This window comes from Camelus bactrianus, unplaced genomic scaffold (genome assembly GCF_048773025.1).
Source record: "Camelus bactrianus isolate YW-2024 breed Bactrian camel unplaced genomic scaffold, ASM4877302v1 HiC_scaffold_41, whole genome shotgun sequence".
In the NCBI taxonomy this organism is placed as follows: Eukaryota; Metazoa; Chordata; class Mammalia; order Artiodactyla; family Camelidae; genus Camelus; species Camelus bactrianus.
The window spans coordinates 228,421-251,141 of record NW_027413957.1 but is presented as its reverse complement, the minus strand read 5'-3'; positions in this window follow the sequence as shown (position 1 = coordinate 251,141).

Below are 22,721 nucleotides of genomic sequence, written 5' to 3'. Positions count from 1 at the left end.
TGTAAACTCCACTCCATACATATATATGGAAAAACTAGCACCAACTCGGTTTTACAGTGAACACTACTGGAACTTCAAACCAGCACTAGGAAACAGAGTGAGAAAGCAGAGTAAAATTTCTCCTGCAACCCTATCCCTTTGTGCTAGATGAACGAACGTCTCTCCACATGCTCCTTACTGAGAGATAAGTGTGTGTGAAAGCCGTCCTTAACCTAGCTTGTTCTGAACACAAAGTTCTTTTCAGTAGCACACTCCACTCCATACATATATATGGGGAATTACCAGCTCCAAATCTGTTTACAGTGAAAACTGCAGGAGATTCAAACCGGCACTAGGAAACAGACTGGGAAACCAGAGTATAGTTTCTCCTTCAAACCGTTCCATTTGTGCTAGATGAACGAACGGCTCTCCACATGCTCAGTTCTGAGAGATAAGTGTGTGTGAAAGCCGTCCTTCACCTAGCTGGTTGGGAACAATATTTTCTTTTCAGTTGCAACTCCACTCCATACATATATAACGGTAGGTACTATCTCCAACTCGGTTTTACAGTGAAAACTGCAGGAACTTCAAAAAGGCACTAGAAAACAGACTGAGAAACCAGAGTAAAAGTATCTCCTGCAACACGTTCCTTTTGTGCTAGATGAACGTACGTCTCTCCACATGCTCAGGTCTGAGAGATAAATGTGTGTTAAAGCCGTCTTTCACCTAGTTTGTTGGGAAAACAAAGTTTCTTTTCAGGTGCAAACTCCACTCCATAAATATAGATGGGAATGTACTAGCTCCAACACGGTTTTCCACTGAAAACTGCAGGAACTTCAAAACGGTACTAGGAAACAGACTGAGAAACCACAGTAAAAGTTTCTCCTGCAACCCATTCCTTTTGTGCTACATGAACGAACGTCTCTCCATATGCTAAGTTCTGAGTTATAAGTGTGTGTGAAAGCTGTCCTTCACCTAGCTTGTTGGGAACACAAAGATTCTTTTCATTTGTAAATTCCACTCCATAAATATAGATGGGAATGTACTAGCTCCAACACGGTTTTCCACTGAAAACTGCAGGAACTTCAAAACGGTACTAGGAAACAGACTGAGAAACCACAGTAAAAGTTTCTCCTGCAACCCTATCCCTTTGTGCTAGATGAACGAACTCTCTCCACATGCTCCTTACTGAGAGATAAGTGTGTGTGAAAGCCGTCCTTAACCTAGCTTGTTCTGAACACAAAGTTCTTTTCAGTAGCACACTCCACTCCATACATATATATGGGGAATTACCAGCTCCAAATCTGTTTACAGTGAAAACTGCAGGAGATTCAAACCGGCACTAGGAAACAGACTGGGAAACCAGAGTATAGTTTCTCCTTCAAACCGTTCCATTTGTGCTAGATGAACGAACGGCTCTCCACATGCTCAGTTCTGAGAGATAAGTGTGTGTGAAAGCCGTCCTTCACCTAGCTGGTTGGGAACAATATTTTCTTTTCAGTTGCAACTCCACTCCATACATATATAACGGTAGGTACTATCTCCAACTCGGTTTTACAGTGAAAACTGCAGGAACTTCAAAAAGGCACTAGAAAACAGACTGAGAAACCAGAGTAAAAGTATCTCCTGCAACACGTTCCTTTTGTGCTAGATGAACGTACGTCTCTCCACATGCACAGGTCTGAGAGATAACTGTGTGTGAAAGCCGTCTTTCACCTAGTTTGTTGGGAAAACAAAGTTTCTTTACAGGTGCAAATTCCACTCCATAAATATAGATGGGAATGTACTAGCTCCAACACGGTTTTCCACTGAAAACTGCAGGAACTTCAAAACGGTACTAGGAAACAGACTGAGAAACCACAGTAAAAGTTTCTCCTGCAACCCTATCCCTTTGTGCTAGATGAACGAACGTCTCTCCACATGCTCCTTACTGAGAGATAACTGTGTGTGAAAGCCGTCCTTAACCTAGCTTGTTCTGAACACAAAGTTCTTTTCAGTAGCAAACTCCACTCCATACATATATATGGGGAATTACCAGCTCCAAATCTGTTTACAGTGAAAACTGCAGGAGATTCAACCCGGCACTTGGAAACAGAATTAGAAACCAGAGTAATAGTTTTTCCTGCAACCCGTTCCCTTTGTGCTAGATGAACGTTCGTCTCTCCACATGATCAGTTCTGAGAGATAAGTGTGTGTGAAAGCCGTCCATCACTTTGCTTGTTGGGAAAAAAATTTTCCTTTCATTTGCAACACCACTCCATACATATATAAGGGTAGGTACTAACTCCAAATCGGTTTTACAGTGAAAACTGCAGGAAATTCAAACCGGCACTAGAAAACAGACTGATAAACCAGAGTAAAATTATCTCCTGCAACACGTTCCCTTTGTGCTAGATGAACATTCGTCTCTCCACATGCTCAGTTCTGAGAGATAAGTGTGTGTGAAAGCCGTCCTTAACCTAGCTGGTCGGGAAAAAAATTTTCCTTTCATTTGCAACTCCACTCCATACATATATAAGAGTAGGTACTATCTCCAATTCGGTTTTATAGTGAAAACTTCAGGAACTTCAAACCGGCACTAGAAAACAGACTGAGAAACCAGAGTAAAATTATCTCCTGCAACACGTTCCATTAGTGCTAGATGAACGAACGTCTCTCCACATGCTCAATCTGTGTGATAAGTGTGTGTGAAAGCCGTACTTCACCTAGCTTTTTGGGAACACAAAGTTTCTTTTCAGTTGCAAATTCCACTCAATAAATATATATGGGGATGTACTAGCTCCAACACGGTTTTCCACTGAAAACTGCAGGAACTTCAAAACGGCACTAGGAAACAGACTGAGAAACCACAGTAAAATTTTGTCCTGCAACCCATTCCCTTTGTGGTAGATGAACGAACGTCTATCCATATGCTAAGTTCTGAGTTATAAGTGTGTGTGAAAGCTGTCCTTCACCTAGCTTGTTGGGAACACAAAGATTCTTTTCATTTGCAAACTCCACTCCATACATATGTATTGGAAGAACTAGCACCAACTCGGTTTTACAGTGAAAACTACTGGAAATTCAAACCGGCACTAGGAAACAGAGTGAGAAAGCAGAGTAAAATTTCTCCTGCAAATCTATCCCTTTGTGCTAGATGAACGAACGTCTCTCCACATACTCAATCTGTGTGATAAGTGTGTGTGAAAGCCGTCCTTCACCTAGCTTGTTGGGAACACAAAGTTCCTTTTCAGTTGCAAACTCCACTCCATACATATATATGGGGATGTACTAGCTCCAATTCGGTTTTCCAGTGATAACTGCAGGAACTTCAAAACGGCAGAAGGAAACAGATAGAGAAACCATAGTAAAAGTTTCTCCTGCAAAACTTTCCCTTTGTGCTGGAGGAATGAACGTCTTTCCACATGCTCAGTTCTTAGAGATAAGATTGTGTGAAAGCCGTCCTTCACTTAGCTTCTTGGAAACAAAAGTTTCTTTTCAGTTGCAAACTCCTCTCCATACATATATAAGGGGAGGTAATAGTTCCAACTCGGTTTTACAGTGAAAACTGCAGAAACATCAAACCAGCACGAGGAAACAGACTGAGAAACCAGAGCACATTTCCTCCTGCAACCTATCCCTTTGTGCTAGATGAACGAACGTCTCTCCACATGCTCAGTTCTGAGAGATAAGTGTCTGTGAAAGCCGTCCTTCCCATAGCTTGTTGGGAACATAAAGTTTCTTTACCGTTGCTACTCCAATCCATACATATATATGGGAGTTACTAGCTCCAACTCGGTTTTACAGTTAAAACTTCAGGAACTTCAAAATGGCACTAGGAAAAAGACTGAGAAACCACAGTAAATATTTCTCCTGCAACCCGTTCATTTGTGCTAGATGAAAGAACGTCTTTCCACATGCTCAGTTCTGAGAGATAAGTGTGTGAAAGCCGTCTTTCACCTAGTTTGTTGGGAAAACAAAGTTTCTTTTCAGGTGCAAATTCCACTCCATAAATATAGATGGGAATGTACTAGCTCCAACACGGTTTTCCACTGAAAACTGCAGGAACTTCAAAACGGTACTAGGAAACAGACTGAGAAACCACAGTAAAAGTTTCTCCTGCAACCCTATCCCTTTGTGCTAGATGAACGAACGTCTCTCCACATGCTCCTTACTGAGAGATAAGTGTGTGTGAAAGCCGTCCTTAACCTAGCTTGTTCTGAACACAAAGTTCTTTTCAGTAGCACACTCCACTCCATACATATATATGGGGAATTACCAGCTCCAAATCTGTTTACAGTGAAAACTGCAGGAGATTCAAACCGGCACTAGGAAACAGAATTAGAAACCAGAGTAATAGTTTTTCCTGCAACCCGTTCCCTTTGTGCTAGATGAACGTTCGTCTCTCCACATGATCAGTTCTGAGAGATAAGTGTGTGTGAAAGCCGTCCATCTCTTTGCTTGTTGGGAAAAAAATTTTCCTTTCATTTGCAACACCACTCCATACATATATAAGGGTAGGTACTAACTCCAAATCGGTTTTACAGTGAAAACTGCAGGAAATTCAAACCGGCACTAGAAAACAGACTGATAAACCAGAGTAAAATTATCTCCTGCAACACGTTCCCTTTGTGCTAGATGAACATTCGTCTCTCCACATGCTCAGTTCTGAGAGATAAGTGTGTGTGAAAGCCGTCCTTAACCTAGCTGGTCGGGAAAAAAATTTTCCTTTCATTTGCAACTCCACTCCATACATATATAAGAGTAGGTACTATCTCCAATTCGGTTTTATAGTGAAAACTTCAGGAACTTCAAACCGGCACTAGAAAACAGACTGAGAAACCAGAGTAAAATTATCTCCTGCAACACGTTCCATTAGTGCTAGATGAACGAACGTCTCTCCACATGCTCAATCTGTGTGATAAGTGTGTGTGAAAGCCGTACTTCACCTAGCTTTTTGGGAACACAAAGTTTCTTTTCAGTTGCAAATTCCACTCAATAAATATATATGGGGATGTACTAGCTCCAACACGGTTTTCCACTGAAAACTGCAGGAACTTCAAAACGGCACTAGGAAACAGACTGAGAAACCACAGTAAAATTTTGTCCTGCAACCCATTCCCTTTGTGGTAGATGAACGAACGTCTATCCATATGCTAAGTTCTGAGTTATAAGTGTGTGTGAAAGCTGTCCTTCACCTAGCTTGTTGGGAACACAAAGATTCTTTTCATTTGCAAACTCCACTCCATACATATGTATTGGAAGAACTAGCACCAACTCGGTTTTACAGTGAAAACTACTGGAAATTCAAACCGGCACTAGGAAACAGAGTGAGAAAGCAGAGTAAAATTTCTCCTGCAAATCTATCCCTTTGTGCTAGATGAACGAACGTCTCTCCACATACTCAATCTGTGTGATAAGTGTGTGTGAAAGCCGTCCTTCACCTAGCTTGTTGGGAACACAAAGTTCCTTTTCAGTTGCAAACTCCACTCCATACATATATATGGGGATGTACTAGCTCCAATTCGGTTTTCCAGTGATAACTGCAGGAACTTCAAAACGGCAGAAGGAAACAGATAGAGAAACCATAGTAAAAGTTTCTCCTGCAAAACTTTCCCTTTGTGCTGGAGGAACGAACGTCTTTCCACATGCTCAGTTCTTAGAGATAAGATTGTGTGAAAGCCGTCCTTCACTTAGCTTCTTGGAAACAAAAATTTCTTTTCAGTTGCAAACTCCTCTCCATACATATATAAGGGGAGGTAATAGTTCCAACTCGGTTTTACAGTGAAAACTGCAGAAACATCAAACCAGCACGAGGAAACAGACTGAGAAACCAGAGCACATTTCCTCCTGCAACCTATCCCTTTGTGCTAGATGAACGAACGTCTCTCCACATGCTCAGTTCTGAGAGATAAGTGTGTGTGAAAGCCGTCCTTCCCATAGCTTGTTGGGAACATAAAGTTTCTTTACAGTTGCTACTCCAATCCATACATATATATGGGAGTTACTAGCTCCAACTCGGTTTTACAGTTAAAACTTCAGGAACTTCAAAATGGCACTAGGAAAAAGACTGAGAAACCACAGTAAATATTTCTCCTGCAACCCGTTCCTTTGTGCTAGATGAAAGAACGTCTTTCCACATGCTCAGTTCTGAGAGATAAGTGTGTGTGAAAGCCGTCCTTCACCTACCTTGTTGGGAACACAAAGTTTCTTTTCAGTTGCAAACACCAATCCGTACACACATGTGGGGATAACTAGCACCAACTCGCTTTTACAGTGAAAACTGCAGGAAGTTAATACCGGCACTAGGAAACAGACTGGGAAACCAGAGTATAGTTTCTCCTTCAACCCGTTCCCTTTGTGCTAGATGAACGAACGGCTCTCCAAACGTTCAGTTCTGAGAGATAAGTGTGTGTTAAAGCCGTCCTTCAACTAGCTGGTTGGGAAAAAAATTTTCCTTTCATTTTCAACTCCACTCCATTCATATATAAGGGAAGGTAGTATCTCCAAATCGGTTTTACAGTGAAAATTGCAGGAATTTCAAACCGGCACTAGAAAACAGACTGAGAAACCAGAGTAAAATTATCTCCTGCAACACTTTCCCTTTGGGCTAGATGAACGTTCGTCTCTCCACATGCTAATTTCTGAGAGATAAGTGTGTGTGAAAGCCGTCCTTCACCTAGCTTGTTTGGATCACAAAGTTTCTTTTCAGTAGCAAACACCACTCCATAGACACATATGGGGATAAATAGCACCATCTCGGTTTTACAGTGAAAACTGCAGGAACTTCAAACTGTCACTAAGAAACAGATTGAGAAATTAGAGTAAAAGTATCTCCTGCAACCCGTTAACTTTGTGCTAGATGAACGAACGTCTCTCCACATGCTCAGTTCTGAGAGATAAATGAGCGTGAATGCTGTCCTTCACCTAGCTTGTTGGGAACACAAAGTTTCTTTTCATTAGCAAACTGCTATCCATACATATATACGGGCAGTACTAGCACCAACTCGGTTTTACAGTGAAAACTACTGGAACTTCAAACCGGCACTAGGAAACAGACTGGGAAACCAGAGTAAAGTTTCTCCTGCAACCCGTTCCCTTTGTGCTAGATGAACGAACTTCTCTCCACATGCTCAATTCTGAGAGATATGTGTGTGTGAAAGCCGTCCTTCAACTTGCTTGTTGGGAACACAAAGTTTCTTTACACTTGCAAAATCCACTCCATACATACATATGGGGAGAACCAGCAACAATTAGGTTTTACAGTGAAAACTGCAGGAACTTCAAAGCGGCACTAGGAAACAGACTGAGAAACCAGAGTAAAAGTTTCTCCTGCATACCGTTCCCTTTGTGCTGGATGAACCTACGTCTCTCCACATGATCAGTTCTTAGAGATAAGTGTGTGTGTAAGCTGTACTTCAGATACGTTGTTGGGAAAAAAAGATTCTTTTCAGCTGCATTGTCCACTCCATACGTATATATGGGGATGTACTAGCTCCAACACGGTTTTACAGTGAAACCTGCAGGAACATCAAACCGGCACTAGTAAAAAGACTAAGAAACCAGAGAAAATTTTCTCATGCAACCCTATCCCTTTGTGCTAGATGAATGAACGTCTCTGCACATGCTCAGTTCTGAGAGATAAGTGTGTGTGAAAGCCGTCCTTAACCTAGCTTGTTCTGAACACAAAGTTCTTTTCAGTAGCAAACTCCACTCCATACATATATATGGGGAATTACCAGCTCCAAATCTGTTTACAGAGAAAACTGCAGGAGATTCAAACCGGCACTAGGAAACAGAATTAGAAACCAGAGTAATAGTTTCTCCTGCAACCCGTTCCCTTTGTGCTTGATGAACGAACATCTCTCCACATGCTCAATCTGTGTAATAAGTGTGTGTGAAAGCCGTCCTTCACCTAGCTTGTTGGGAACACAAAGTTTCTTTTCAGTTGCAAACTCCACTCCATACATATATATTGGGATGTACTAGCTCCAATTCAGTTTTCCAGTGATAACTGCAGGAACTTCAAAACGGCAGAAGGAAACATTCTGAGAAACCATAGTAAAAGTTTCTCCTGCAAAACTTTCCCTTTGTGCTGGAGGAACGAACGTCTTTCCACATGCTCAGTTCTTACAGATAAGATTGTGTGAAAGCCGTCCTTCACTTAGCTTCTTGGAAACAAAAATTTCTTTTCAGTTGAAAACTCCTCTCCATACATATATATGGGGAGGTAAAGTTCAAACTCGTTTTTACAGTGAAAACTGCAGGAACATCAAACCAGCACGAGGAAACAGACTGAGAAACCAGAGCAAAAGTTCCTCCTGCAACCCTATCCCTTTGTGCTAGATGAACGAACGTCTCTCCACATGCTCAGTTCTGAGAGATAAGTGTGTGTGAAAGCCTTCCTTCACCTAGCTTGTTGTGAACATAAAGTTTCTTTTCAGTTTCTACTCCAATCCATACATATATATGGGAGTTACTAGCTCCAACTCGGTTTTACAGTTAAAACTGCAGGAACTTCATACCGGCACTAGGAAACAGACTGGGAAACCAGAGTATAGTTTCTCCTTCAAACCGTTCCATTTGTGCTAGATGAACGAACGGCTCTCCACATGCTCAGTTCTGAGAGATAAGTGTGTGTGAAAGCCGTCCTTCACCTAGCTGGTTGGGAACAATATTTTCTTTTCAGTTGCAACTCCACTCCATACATATATAACGGTAGGTACTATCTCCAACTCGGTTTTACAGTGAAAACTGCAGGAACTTCAAAAAGGCACTAGAAAACAGACTGAGAAACCAGAGTAAAAGTATCTCCTGCAACACGTTCCTTTTGTGCTAGATGAACGTACGTCTCTCCACATGCTCAGGTCTGAGAGATAAATGTGTGTTAAAGCCGTCTTTCACCTAGTTTGTTGGGAAAACAAAGTTTCTTTTCAGGTGCAAACTCCACTCCATAAATATAGATGGGAATGTACTAGCTCCAACACGGTTTTCCACTGAAAACTGCAGGAACTTCAAAACGGTACTAGGAAACAGACTGAGAAACCACAGTAAAAGTTTCTCCTGCAACCCATTCCTTTTGTGCTACATGAACGAACGTCTCTCCATATGCTAAGTTCTGAGTTATAAGTGTGTGTGAAAGCCGTCCTTCACCTAGCTTGTTTGGATCACAAAGTTTCTATTCAGTAGCAAACACCACTCCATAGACACATATGGGGATAAATAGCACCATCTCGGTTTTACAGTGAAAACTGCAGGAACTTCAAACTGTCACTAAGAAACAGATTGAGAAATTAGAGTAAAAGTATCTCCTGCAACCCGTTAACTTTGTGCTAGATGAACGAACGTCTCTCCACATGCTCAGTTCTGAGAGATAAATGAGCGTGAATGCTGTCCTTCACCTAGCTTGTTGGGAACACAAAGTTTCTTTTCATTAGCAAACTGCTCTCCATACATATATACGGGGAGAACTAGCACCAACTCGGTTTTACAGTGAAAACTGCAGGAACTTCAAACCGGCACTAGGAACACACTGAGAAACCAGAGAAAAAGTTTCTCCTGCAAACCTTTCCCTTTGTGCTGGATTAACGAACGTCTCTCCACATGCTCCTTACTGAGAGATAAGTGTGTGTGAAAGCCGTCCTTAACCTAGCTTGTTCTGAACACAAAGTTCTTTTCAGTAGCAAACTCCACTCCATACATATATATGGGGAATTACCAGCTCCAAATCTGTTTACAGAGAAAACTGCAGGAGATTCAAACCGGCACTAGGAAACAGAATTAGAAACCAGAGTAATAGTTTCTCCTGCAACCCGTTCCCTTTGTGCTTGATGAACGAACGTCTCTCCACATGCTCAATCTGTGTAATAAGTGTGTGTGAAAGCCGTCCTTCACCTAGCTTGTTGGGAACACAAAGTTTCTTTTCAGTTGCAAACTCCACTCCATACATATATATTGGGATGTACTAGCTCCAATTCAGTTTTCCAGTGATAACTGCAGGAACTTCAAAACGGCAGAAGGAAACATTCTGAGAAACCATAGTAAAAGTTTCTCCTGCAAAACTTTCCCTTTGTGCTGGAGGAACGAACGTCTTTCCACATGCTCAGTTCTTACAGATAAGATTGTGTGAAAGCCGTCGTTCACTTACCTTCTTGGAAACAAAAATTTCTTTTCAGTTGAAAACACCTCTCCATACATATATATGGGGCGATAAAGTTCCAACTCGGTTTTACAGTGAAAACTGCAGGAACATCAAACCAGCACGAGGAAACAGACTGAGAAACCAGAGAAAAAGTTCCTACTGCAACCCGTTCCCTTTGTGCTAGATGAACGAACTTCTCACCACATGCTCAATTCTGAGAGATATGTGTGTGTGAAAGCCGTCCTTCAACTTGCTTGTTGGGAACACAAAGTTACTTTTCACTTGCAAAATCCACTCCATACATACATATCGGGAGAACCAGCAACAATTAGGTTTTACAGTGAAAACTGCAGGAACTTCAAAGCGGCACTAGGAAACAGACTGAGAAACCCGAGTAAAAGTTTCTCCTGCATACCGTTCCCTTTGTGCTGGATGAACCAACGTCTCTCCACATGATCAGTTCTTAGAGATAAGTGTGTGTGTAAGCTGTACTTCAGATACGTTGTTGGGAAAACAAAGATTCTTTTCAGCAGCAATGTCCACTCCATACGTATATATGGGGATGTACTAGCTCCAACAAGTTTTTAAAGTGAAAACTGCAGGAACATCATACCGGCACTAGTAAAAAGACTAAGAAACCAGAGAAAATTTCCTCATGCAACCCTATCCCTTTGTGCTAGATGAATGAACGTCTCTGCACATGCTCAGTTCTGAGAGATAAGTGTGTGTGAAAGCCGTCCTTCAACTAGATTGTTGGGAATACAAACTTTCTTTTAATTAGCAAACTCCACTCCATACATATATAAGGGGAGAATTAGCACCAACTCGATTTTACAGTGAATACTACTGGAAATTCAAACCGGCACTAGGAAACAGACTGAGAAACCAGAGTAAAGATTCTCGTGCAACCCGTTCCTATTGTGCTATATGAACGAACTTCTCTCCACATGCTAAGTTCTGAGAGATATGTGTGTGTGAAAGCCGTCCTTCAACTAGCTTGTTGGGAACACAAAGATTCTTTTCACTTGCAAAATCCACTCCATACATACATATGGGGAGAACTAGCAACAACTAGGTTTTACAGTGAAAACTGCAGGAACTTCAAACCGGCACTAGGAACACACTGAGAAACCACAGTAAAAGTTTCTCCTGAAAACCTTTCCCTTTGTGCTGGATGAACGAACGTCTCTCCACATGCTCCTTACTGCGAGATAAGTGTGTGTGAAAGCCGTCCTTAACCTAGCTTGTTCTGAACACAAAGTTCTTTTCAGTAGCAAACTCCACTCCATACATATATATGGGGAATTACCAGCTCCAAATCTGTTTACAGTGAAAACTGCAGGAGATTCAAACCGGCACTAGGAAACAGAATTAGAAACCAGAGTAATAGTTTCTCCTGCAACCCGTTCCCTTTGTGCTTGATGAACGAACGTCTCTCCACATGCTCAATCTGTGTAATAAGTGTGTGTGAAAGCCATCCTTCACCTAGCTTGTTGGGAACACAAAGTTTCTTTTCAGTTGCAAACTCCACTCCATACATATATATTGGGATGTACTAGCTCCAATTCAGTTTTCCAGTGATAACTGCAGGAACTTCAAAACGGCAGAAGGAAACATTCTGAGAAACCATAGTAAAAGTTTCTCCTGCAAAACTTTCCCTTTGTGCTGGAGGAACGAACGTCTTTCCACATGCTCAGTTCTTACAGATAAGATTGTGTGAAAGCCGTCCTTCACTTAGCTTCTTGGAAACAAAAATTTCTTTTCAGTTGCAAACTCCTCTCCATACATATATATGGGGAGGTAAAGTTCAAACTCGGTTTTACAGTGAAAACTGCAGGAACATCAAACCAGCACGAGGAAACAGACTGAGAAACCAGAGCAAAAGTTCCTCCTGCAACCCTATCCCTTTGTGCTAGATGAACGAACGTCTCTCCACATGCTCAGTTCTGAGAGATAAGTGTGTGTGAAAGCCTTCCTTCACCTAGCTTGTTGTGAACATAAAGTTTCTTTTCAGTTTCTACTCCAATCCATACATATATATGGGAGTTACTAGCTCCAACTCGGTTTTACAGTTAAAACTGCAGGAACTTCATACCGGCACTAGGAAACAGACTGGGAAACCAGAGTATAGTTTCTCCTTCAAACCGTTCCATTTGTGCTAGATGAACGAACGGCTCTCCACATGCTCAGTTCTGAGAGATAAGTGTGTGTGAAAGCCGTCCTTCACCTAGCTGGTTGGGAACAATATTTTCTTTTCAGTTGCAACTCCACTCCATACATATATAACGGTAGGTACTATCTCCAACTCGGTTTTACAGTGAAAACTGCAGGAACTTCAAAAAGGCACTAGAAAACAGACTGAGAAACCAGAGTAAAAGTATCTCCTGCAACACGTTCCTTTTGTGCTAGATGAACGTACGTCTCTCCACATGCTCAGGTCTGAGAGATAAATGTGTGTTAAAGCCGTCTTTCACCTAGTTTGTTGGGAAAACAAAGTTTCTTTTCAGGTGCAAACTCCACTCCATAAATATAGATGGGAATGTACTAGCTCCAACACGGTTTTCCACTGAAAACTGCAGGAACTTCAAAACGGTACTAGGAAACAGACTGAGAAACCACAGTAAAAGTTTCTCCTGCAACCCATTCCTTTTGTGCTACATGAACGAACGTCTCTCCATATGCTAAGTTCTGAGTTATAAGTGTGTGTGAAAGCTGTCCTTCACCTAGCTTGTTGGGAACACAAAGATTCTTTTCATTTGTAAACTCCACTCCATACATATATATGGAAAAACTAGCACCAACTCGGTTTTACAGTGAACACTACTGGAACTTCAAACCAGCACTAGGAAACAGAGTGAGAAAGCAGAGTAAAATTTCTCCTGCAACCCTATCCCTTTGTGCTAGATGAACGAACTCTCTCCACATGCTCCTTACTGAGAGATAAGTGTGTGTGAAAGCCGTCCTTAACCTAGCTTGTTCTGAACACAAAGTTCTTTTCAGTAGCACACTCCACTCCATACATATATATGGGGAATTACCAGCTCCAAATCTGTTTACAGTGAAAACTGCAGGAGATTCAAACCGGCACTAGGAAACAGACTGGGAAACCAGAGTATAGTTTCTCCTTCAAACCGTTCCATTTGTGCTAGATGAACGAACGGCTCTCCACATGCTCAGTTCTGAGAGATAAGTGTGTGTGAAAGCCGTCCTTCACCTAGCTGGTTGGGAACAATATTTTCTTTTCAGTTGCAACTCCACTCCATACATATATAACGGTAGGTACTATCTCCAACTCGGTTTTACAGTGAAAACTGCAGGAACTTCAAAAAGGCACTAGAAAACAGACTGAGAAACCAGAGTAAAAGTATCTCCTGCAACACGTTCCTTTTGTGCTAGATGAACGTACGTCTCTCCACATGCACAGGTCTGAGAGATAACTGTGTGTGAAAGCCGTCTTTCACCTAGTTTGTTGGGAAAACAAAGTTTCTTTTCAGGTGCAAATTCCACTCCATAAATATAGATGGGAATGTACTAGCTCCAACACGGTTTTCCACTGAAAACTGCAGGAACTTCAAAACGGTACTAGGAAACAGACTGAGAAACCACAGTAAAAGTTTCTCCTGCAACCCTATCCCTTTGTGCTAGATGAACGAACGTCTCTCCACATGCTCCTTACTGAGAGATAAGTGTGTGTGAAAGCCGTCCTTAACCTAGCTTGTTCTGAACACAAAGTTCTTTTCAGTAGCAAACTCCACTCCATACATATATATGGGGAATTACCAGCTCCAAATCTGTTTACAGTGAAAACTGCAGGAGATTCAAACCGGCACTTGGAAACAGAATTAGAAACCAGAGTAATAGTTTTTCCTGCAACCCGTTCCCTTTGTGCTAGATGAACGTTCGTCTCTCCACATGATCAGTTCTGAGAGATAAGTGTGTGTGAAAGCCGTCCATCACTTTGCTTGTTGGGAAAAAAATTTTCCTTTCATTTGCAACACCACTCCATACATATATAAGGGTAGGTACTAACTCCAAATCGGTTTTACAGTGAAAACTGCAGGAAATTCAAACCGGCACTAGAAAACAGACTGATAAACCAGAGTAAAATTATCTCCTGCAACACGTTCCCTTTGTGCTAGATGAACATTCGTCTCTCCACATGCTCAGTTCTGAGAGATAAGTGTGTGTGAAAGCCGTCCTTAACCTAGCTGGTCGGGAAAAAAATTTTCCTTTCATTTGCAACTCCACTCCATACATATATAAGAGTAGGTACTATCTCCAATTCGGTTTTATAGTGAAAACTTCAGGAACTTCAAACCGGCACTAGAAAACAGACTGAGAAACCAGAGTAAAATTATCTCCTGCAACACGTTCCATTAGTGCTAGATGAACGAACGTCTCTCCACATGCTCAATCTGTGTGATAAGTGTGTGTGAAAGCCGTCCTTCACCTAGCTTTTTGGGAACACAAAGTTTCTTTTCAGTTGCAAATTCCACTCAATAAATATATATGGGGATGTACTAGCTCCAACACGGTTTTCCACTGAAAACTGCAGGAACTTCAAAACGGCACTAGGAAACAGACTGAGAAACCACAGTAAAATTTTGTCCTGCAACCCATTCCCTTTGTGGTAGATGAACGAACGTCTATCCATATGCTAAGTTCTGAGTTATAAGTGTGTGTGAAAGCTGTCCTTCACCTAGCTTGTTGGGAACACAAAGATTCTTTTCATTTGCAAACTCCACTCCATACATATGTATTGGAAGAACTAGCACCAACTCGGTTTTACAGTGAAAACTACTGGAAATTCAAACCGGCACTAGGAAACAGAGTGAGAAAGCAGAGTAAAATTTCTCCTGCAACCCTATCCCTTTGTGCTAGATGAACGAACGTCTCTCCACATGCTCCTTACTGAGAGATAAGTGTGTGTGAAAGCCGTCCTTAACCTAGCTTGTTCTGAACACAAAGTTCTTTTCAGTAGCAAACTCCACTCCATACATATATATGGGGAATTACCAGCTCCAAATCTGTTTACAGTGAAAACTGCAGGAGATTCAAACCGGCACTTGGAAACAGAATTAGAAACCAGAGTAATAGTTTTTCCTGCAACCCGTTCCCTTTGTGCTAGATGAACGTTCGTCTCTCCACATGATCAGTTCTGAGAGATAAGTGTGTGTGAAAGCCGTCCATCACTTTGCTTGTTGGGAAAAAAATTTTCCTTTCATTTGCAACACCACTCCATACATATATAAGGGTAGGTACTAACTCCAAATCGGTTTTACAGTGAAAACTGCAGGAAATTCAAACCGGCACTAGAAAACAGACTGATAAACCAGAGTAAAATTATCTCCTGCAACACGTTCCCTTTGTGCTAGATGAACATTCGTCTCTCCACATGCTCAGTTCTGAGAGATAAGTGTGTGTGAAAGCCGTCCTTAACCTAGCTGGTCGGGAAAAAAATTTTCCTTTCATTTGCAACTCCACTCCATACATATATAAGAGTAGGTACTATCTCCAATTCGGTTTTATAGTGAAAACTTCAGGAACTTCAAACCGGCACTAGAAAACAGACTGAGAAACCAGAGTAAAATTATCTCCTGCAACACGTTCCATTAGTGCTAGATGAACGAACGTCTCTCCACATGCTCAATCTGTGTGATAAGTGTGTGTGAAAGCCGTCCTTCACCTAGCTTTTTGGGAACACAAAGTTTCTTTTCAGTTGCAAATTCCACTCAATAAATATATATGGGGATGTACTAGCTCCAACACGGTTTTCCACTGAAAACTGCAGGAACTTCAAAACGGCACTAGGAAACAGACTGAGAAACCACAGTAAAATTTTGTCCTGCAACCCATTCCCTTTGTGGTAGATGAACGAACGTCTATCCATATGCTAAGTTCTGAGTTATAAGTGTGTGTGAAAGCTGTCCTTCACCTAGCTTGTTGGGAACACAAAGATTCTTTTCATTTGCAAACTCCACTCCATACATATGTATTGGAAGAACTAGCACCAACTCGGTTTTACAGTGAAAACTACTGGAAATTCAAACCGGCACTAGGAAACAGAGTGAGAAAGCAGAGTAAAATTTCTCCTGCAAATCTATCCCTTTGTGCTAGATGAACGAACGTCTCTCCACATACTCAATTTGTGTGATAAGTGTGTGTGAAAGCCGTCCTTCACCTAGCTTGTTGGGAACACAAAGTTCCTTTTCAGTTGCAAACTCCACTCCATACATATATATGGGGATGTACTAGCTCCAATTCGGTTTTCCAGTGATAACTGCAGGAACTTCAAAACGGCAGAAGGAAACAGATAGAGAAACCATAGTAAAAGTTTCTCCTGCAAAACATTCCCTTTGTGCTGGAGGAACGAACGTCTTTCCACATGCTCAGTTCTTAGAGATAAGATTGTGTGAAAGCCGTCCTTCACTTAGCTTCTTGGAAACAAAAATTTCTTTTCAGTTGCAAACTCCTCTCCATACATATATAAGGGGAGGTAATAGTTCCAACTCGGTTTTACAGTGAAAACTGCAGAAACATCAAACCAGCACGAGGAAACAGACTGAGAAACCAGAGCACATTTCCTCCTGCAACCTATCCCTTTGTGCTAGATGAACGAACGTCTCTCCACATGCTCAGTTCTGAGAGTTAAGTGTGTGTGAAAGCCGTCCTTCCCATAGCTTGTTGGGAACATAAAGTTTCTTTACAGTTGCTACTCCAATCCATACATATATATGGGAGTTACTAGCTCCAACTCGGTTTTACAGTTAAAACTTCAGGAACTTCAAAATGGCACTAGGAAAAAGACTGAGAAACCACAGTAAATATTTCTCCTGCAACCCGTTCCTTTGTGCTAGATGAAAGAACGTCTTTCCACATGCTCAGTTCTGAGAGATAAGTGTGTGTGAAAGCCGTCTTTCACCTAGTTTGTTGGGAAAACAAAGTTTCTTTTCAGGTGCAAATTCCACTCCATAAATATAGATGGGAATGTACTAGCTCCAACACGGTTTTCCACTGAAAACTGCAGGAACTTCAAAACGGTACTAGGAAACAGACTGAGAAACCACAGTAAAAGTTTCTCCTGCAACCCTATCCCTTTGTGCTAGATGAACGAACGTCTCTCCACATGCTCCTTACTGAGAGATAAGTGTGTGTGAAAGCCGTCCTTAACCTAGCTTGTTCTGAACACAAAGTTCTTTTCAGTAGCAAACTCCACTCCATACATATATATGGGGAATTACCAGCTCCAAATCTGTTTACAGTGAAAACTGCAGGAGATTCAAACCGGCACTAGGAAACAGAATTAGAAACCAGAGTAATAGTTTTTCCTGCAACCCGTTCCCTTTGTGCTAGATGAACGTTCGTCTCTCCACATGATCAGTTCTGAGAGATAAGTGTGTGTGAAAGCCGTCCATCACTTTGCTTGTTGGGAAGAAAATTTTCCTTTCATTTGCAACACCACTCCATATATATATAAGGGTAGGTACTAACTCCAAATCGGTTTTACAGTGAAAACTGCAGGAAATTCAAACCGGCACTAGAAAACAGACTGATAAACCAGAGTAAAATTATCTCCTGCAACACGTTCCTTTTGTGCTAGATGAACATTCGTCTCTCCACATGCTCAGTTCTGAGAGATAAGTGTGTGTGAAAGCCGTCCTTAACCTAGCTGGTCGGGAAAAAAATTTTCCTTTCATTTGCAACTCCACTCCATACATATATAAGAGTAGGTACTATCTCCAATTCGGTTTTATAGTGAAAACTTCAGGAACTTCAAACCGGCACTAGAAAACAGACTGAGAAACCAGAGTAAAATTATCTCCTGCAACACGTTCCATTAGTGCTAGATGAACGAACGTCTCTCCACATGCTCAATCTGTGTGATAAGTGTGTGTGAAAGCCGTACTTCACCTAGCTTTTTGGGAACACAAAGTTTCTTTTCAGTTGCAAATTCCACTCAATAAATATATATGGGGATGTACTAGCTCCAACACGGTTTTCCACTGAAAACTGCAGGAACTTCAAAACGGCACTAGGAAACAGACTGAGAAACCACAGTAAAATTTTGTCCTGCAACCCATTCCCTTTGTGGTAGATGAACGAACGTCTATCCATATGCTAAGTTCTGAGTTATAAGTGTGTGTGAAAGCTGTCCTTCACCTAGCTTGTTGGGAACACAAAGATTCTTTTCATTTGCAAACTCCACTCCATACATATGTATTGGAAGAACTAGCACCAACTCGGTTTTACAGTGAAAACTACTGGAAATTCAAACCGGCACTAGGAAACAGAGTGAGAAAGCAGAGTAAAATTTCTCCTGCAAATCTATCCCTTTGTGCTAGATGAACGAACGTCTCTCCACATACTCAATCTGTGTGATAAGTGTGTGTGAAAGCCGTCCTTCACCTAGCTTGTTGGGAACACAAAGTTCCTTTTCAGTTGCAAACTCCACTCCATACATATATATGGGGATGTACTAGCTCCAATTCGGTTTTCCAGTGATAACTGCAGGAACTTCAAAACGGCAGAAGGAAACAGATAGAGAAACCATAGTAAAAGTTTCTCCTGCAAAACTTTCCCTTTGTGCTGGAGGAACGAACGTCTTTCCACATGCTCAGTTCTTAGAGATAAGATTGTGTGAAAGCCGTCCTTCACTTAGCTTCTTGGAAACAAAAATTTCTTTTCAGTTGCAAACTCCTCTCCATACATATATAAGGGGAGGTAATAGTTCCAACTCGGTTTTACAGTGAAAACTGCAGAAACATCAAACCAGCACGAGGAAACAGACTGAGAAACCAGAGCACATTTCCTCCTGCAACCTATCCCTTTGTGCTAGATGAACGAACGTCTCTCCACATGCTCAGTTCTGAGAGATAAGTGTGTGTGAAAGCCGTCCTTCCCATAGCTTGTTGGGAACATAAAGTTTCTTTACAGTTGCTACTCCAATCCATACATATATATGGGAGTTACTAGCTCCAACTCGGTTTTACAGTTAAAACTTCAGGAACTTCAAAATGGCACTAGGAAAAAGACTGAGAAACCACAGTAAATATTTCTCCTGCAACCCGTTCCTTTGTGCTAGATGAAAGAACGTCTTTCCACATGCTCAGTTCTGAGAGATAAGTGTGTGTGAAAGCCATCCTTCACCTACCTTGTTGGGAACACAAAGTTTCTTTTCAGTTGCAAACACCACTCCGTACACACATGTGGGGATAACTAGCACCAACTCGCTTTTACAGTGAAAACTGCAGGAACTTAATACCGGCACTAGGAAACAGACTGGGAAACCAGAGTATAGTTTCTCCTTCAACCCGTTCCCTTTGTGCTAGATGAACGAACGGCTCTCCAAACGTTCAGTTCTGAGAGATAAGTGTGTGTTAAAGCCGTCCTTCAACTAGCTGGTTGGGAAAAAAATTTTCCTTTCATTTTCAACTCCACTCCATTCATATATAAGGGAAGGTAGTATCTCCAAATCGGTTTTACAGTGAAAATTGCAGGAATTTCAAACCGGCACTAGAAAACAGACTGAGAAACCAGAGTAAAATTATCTCCTGCAACACTTTCCCTTTGGGCTAGATGAACGTTCGTCTCTCCACATGCTAATTTCTGAGAGATAAGTGTGTGTGAAAGCCGTCCTTCACCTAGCTTGTTTGGATCACAAAGTTTCTTTTCAGTAGCAAACACCACTCCATAGACACATATGGGGATAAATAGCACCATCTCGGTTTTACAGTGAAAACTGCAGGAACTTCAAACTGTCACTAAGAAACAGATTGAGAAATTAGAGTAAAAGTATCTCCTGCAACCCGTTAACTTTGTGCTAGATGAACGAACGTCTCTCCACATGCTCAGTTCTGAGAGATAAATGAGCGTGAATGCTGTCCTTCACCTAGCTTGTTGGGAACACAAAGTTTCTTTTCATTAGCAAACTGCTATCCATACATATATACGGGCAGTACTAGCACCAACTCGGTTTTACAGTGAAAACTACTGGAACTTCAAACCGGCACTAGGAAACAGACTGGGAAACCAGAGTAAAGTTTCTCCTGCAACCCGTTCCCTTTGTGCTAGATGAACGAACTTCTCTCCACATGCTCAATTCTGAGAGATATGTGTGTGTGAAAGCCGTCCTTCAACTTGCTTGTTGGGAACACAAAGTTTCTTTACACTTGCAAAATCCACTCCATACATACATATGGGGAGAACCAGCAACAATTAGGTTTTACAGTGAAAACTGCAGGAACTTCAAAGCGGCACTAGGAAACAGACTGAGAAACCAGAGTAAAAGTTTCTCCTGCATACCGTTCCCTTTGTGCTGGATGAACCTACGTCTCTCCACATGATCAGTTCTTAGAGATAAGTGTGTGTGTAAGCTGTACTTCAGATACGTTGTTGGGAAAAAAAGATTCTTTTCAGCTGCATTGTCCACTCCATACGTATATATGGGGATGTACTAGCTCCAACACGGTTTTACAGTGAAACCTGCAGGAACATCAAACCGGCACTAGTAAAAAGACTAAGAAACCAGAGAAAATTTTCTCATGCAACCCTATCCCTTTGTGCTAGATGAATGAACGTCTCTGCACATGCTCAGTTCTGAGAGATAAGTGTGTGTGAAAGCCGTCCTTCAACTAGATTGTTGGGAATACAAAGTTTCTTTTAATTAGCAAACTCCACTCCATACATATATAAGGGGAGAATTAGCACCAACTCGATTTTACAGTGAATACTACTGGAAATTCAAACCGGCACTAGGAAACAGACTGAGAAACCAGAGTAAAAGATTCTCGTGCAACCCGTTCCTTTTGTGCTATATGAACGAACTTCTCTCCACATGCTAAGTTCTGAGAGATATGTGTGTGTGAAAGCCGTCCTTCAACTAGCTTGTTGGGAACACAAAGATTCTTTTCACTTGCAAAATCCACTCCATACATACATATGGGGAGAACTAGCAACAACTAGGTTTTACAGTGAAAACTGCAGGAACTTCAAACCGGCACTAGGAACACACTGAGAAACCAGAGTAAAAGATTCTCCTGAAAACCTTTCCCTTTGTGCTGGATGAACGAACGTCTCTCCACATGCTCCTTACTGCGAGATAAGTGTGTGTGAAAGCCGTCCTTAACCTAGCTTGTTCTGAACACAAAGTTCTTTTCAGTAGCAAACTCCACTCCATACATATATATGGGGAATTACCAGCTCCAAATCTGTTTACAGTGAAAACTGCAGGAGATTCAAACCGGCACTAGGAAACAGAATTAGAAACCAGAGTAATAGTTTCTCCTGCAACCCGTTCCCTTTGTGCTTGATGAACGAACGTCTCTCCACATGCTCAATCTGTGTAATAAGTGTGTGTGAAAGCCATCCTTCACCTAGCTTGTTGGGAACACAAAGTTTCTTTTCAGTTGCAAACTCCACTCCATACATATATATTGGGATGTACTAGCTCCAATTCGGTTTTCCAGTGATAACTGCAGGAACTACAAAACGGCAGAAGGAAACATTTTGAGAAACCATAGTAAAAGTTTCTCCTGCAAAACTTTCCCTTTGTGCTGTAGGAACGAACGTCTTTCCACATGCTCAGTTCTTAGAGATAAGATTGTGTGAAAGCCGTCCTTCACTTAGCTTCTTGGAAACAAAAATTTCTTTTCAGTTGAAAACTCCTCTCCATACATATATATGGGGAGGTAAAGTTCAAACTCGGTTTTACAGTGAAAACTGCAGGAACATCAAACCAGCACGAGGAAACAGACTGAGAAACCAGAGCAAAAGTTCCTCCTGCAACCCTATCCCTTTGTGCTAGATGAACGAACGTCTCTCCACATACTCAGTTCTGAGAGATAAGTGTGTGTGAAAGCCTTCCTTCACCTAGCTTGTTGTGAACATAAAGTTTCTTTTCAGTTTCTACTCCAATCCATACATATATATGGGAGTTACTAGCTCCAACTCGGTTTTACAGTTAAAACTGCAGGAACTTCATACCGGCACTAGGTAACAGACTGGGAAACCAGAGTATAGTTTCTCCTTCAAACCGTTCCATTTGTGCTAGATGAACGAACGGCTCTCCACATGCTCAGTTCTGAGAGATAAGTGTGTGTGAAAGCCGTCCTTCACCTAGCTGGTTGGGAACAATATTTTCTTTTCAGTTGCAACTCCACTCCATACATATATAACGGTAGGTACTATCTCCAACTCGGTTTTACAGTGAAAACTGCAGGAACTTCAAAAAGGCACTAGAAAACAGACTGAGAAACCAGAGTAAAAGTATCTCCTGCAACACGTTCCTTTTGTGCTAGATGAACGTACGTCTCTCCACATGCTCAGGTCTGAGAGATAAATGTGTGTGAAAGCCGTTTTCACCTAGTTTGTTGGGAAAACAAAGTTTCATTTCAGGTGCAAACTCCACTCCATAAATATACATGGGAATGTACTAGCTCCAACACGGTTTTCCACTGAAAACTGCAGGAACTTCAAAACGGTACTAGGAAACAGACTGAGAAACCACAGTAAAAGTTTCTCCTGCAACCCATTCCTTTTGTGCTAGATGAACGAACGTCTCTACATATGCTAAGTTCTGAGTTATAAGTGTGTGTGAAAGCTGTACTTCACCTACCTTGTTGGG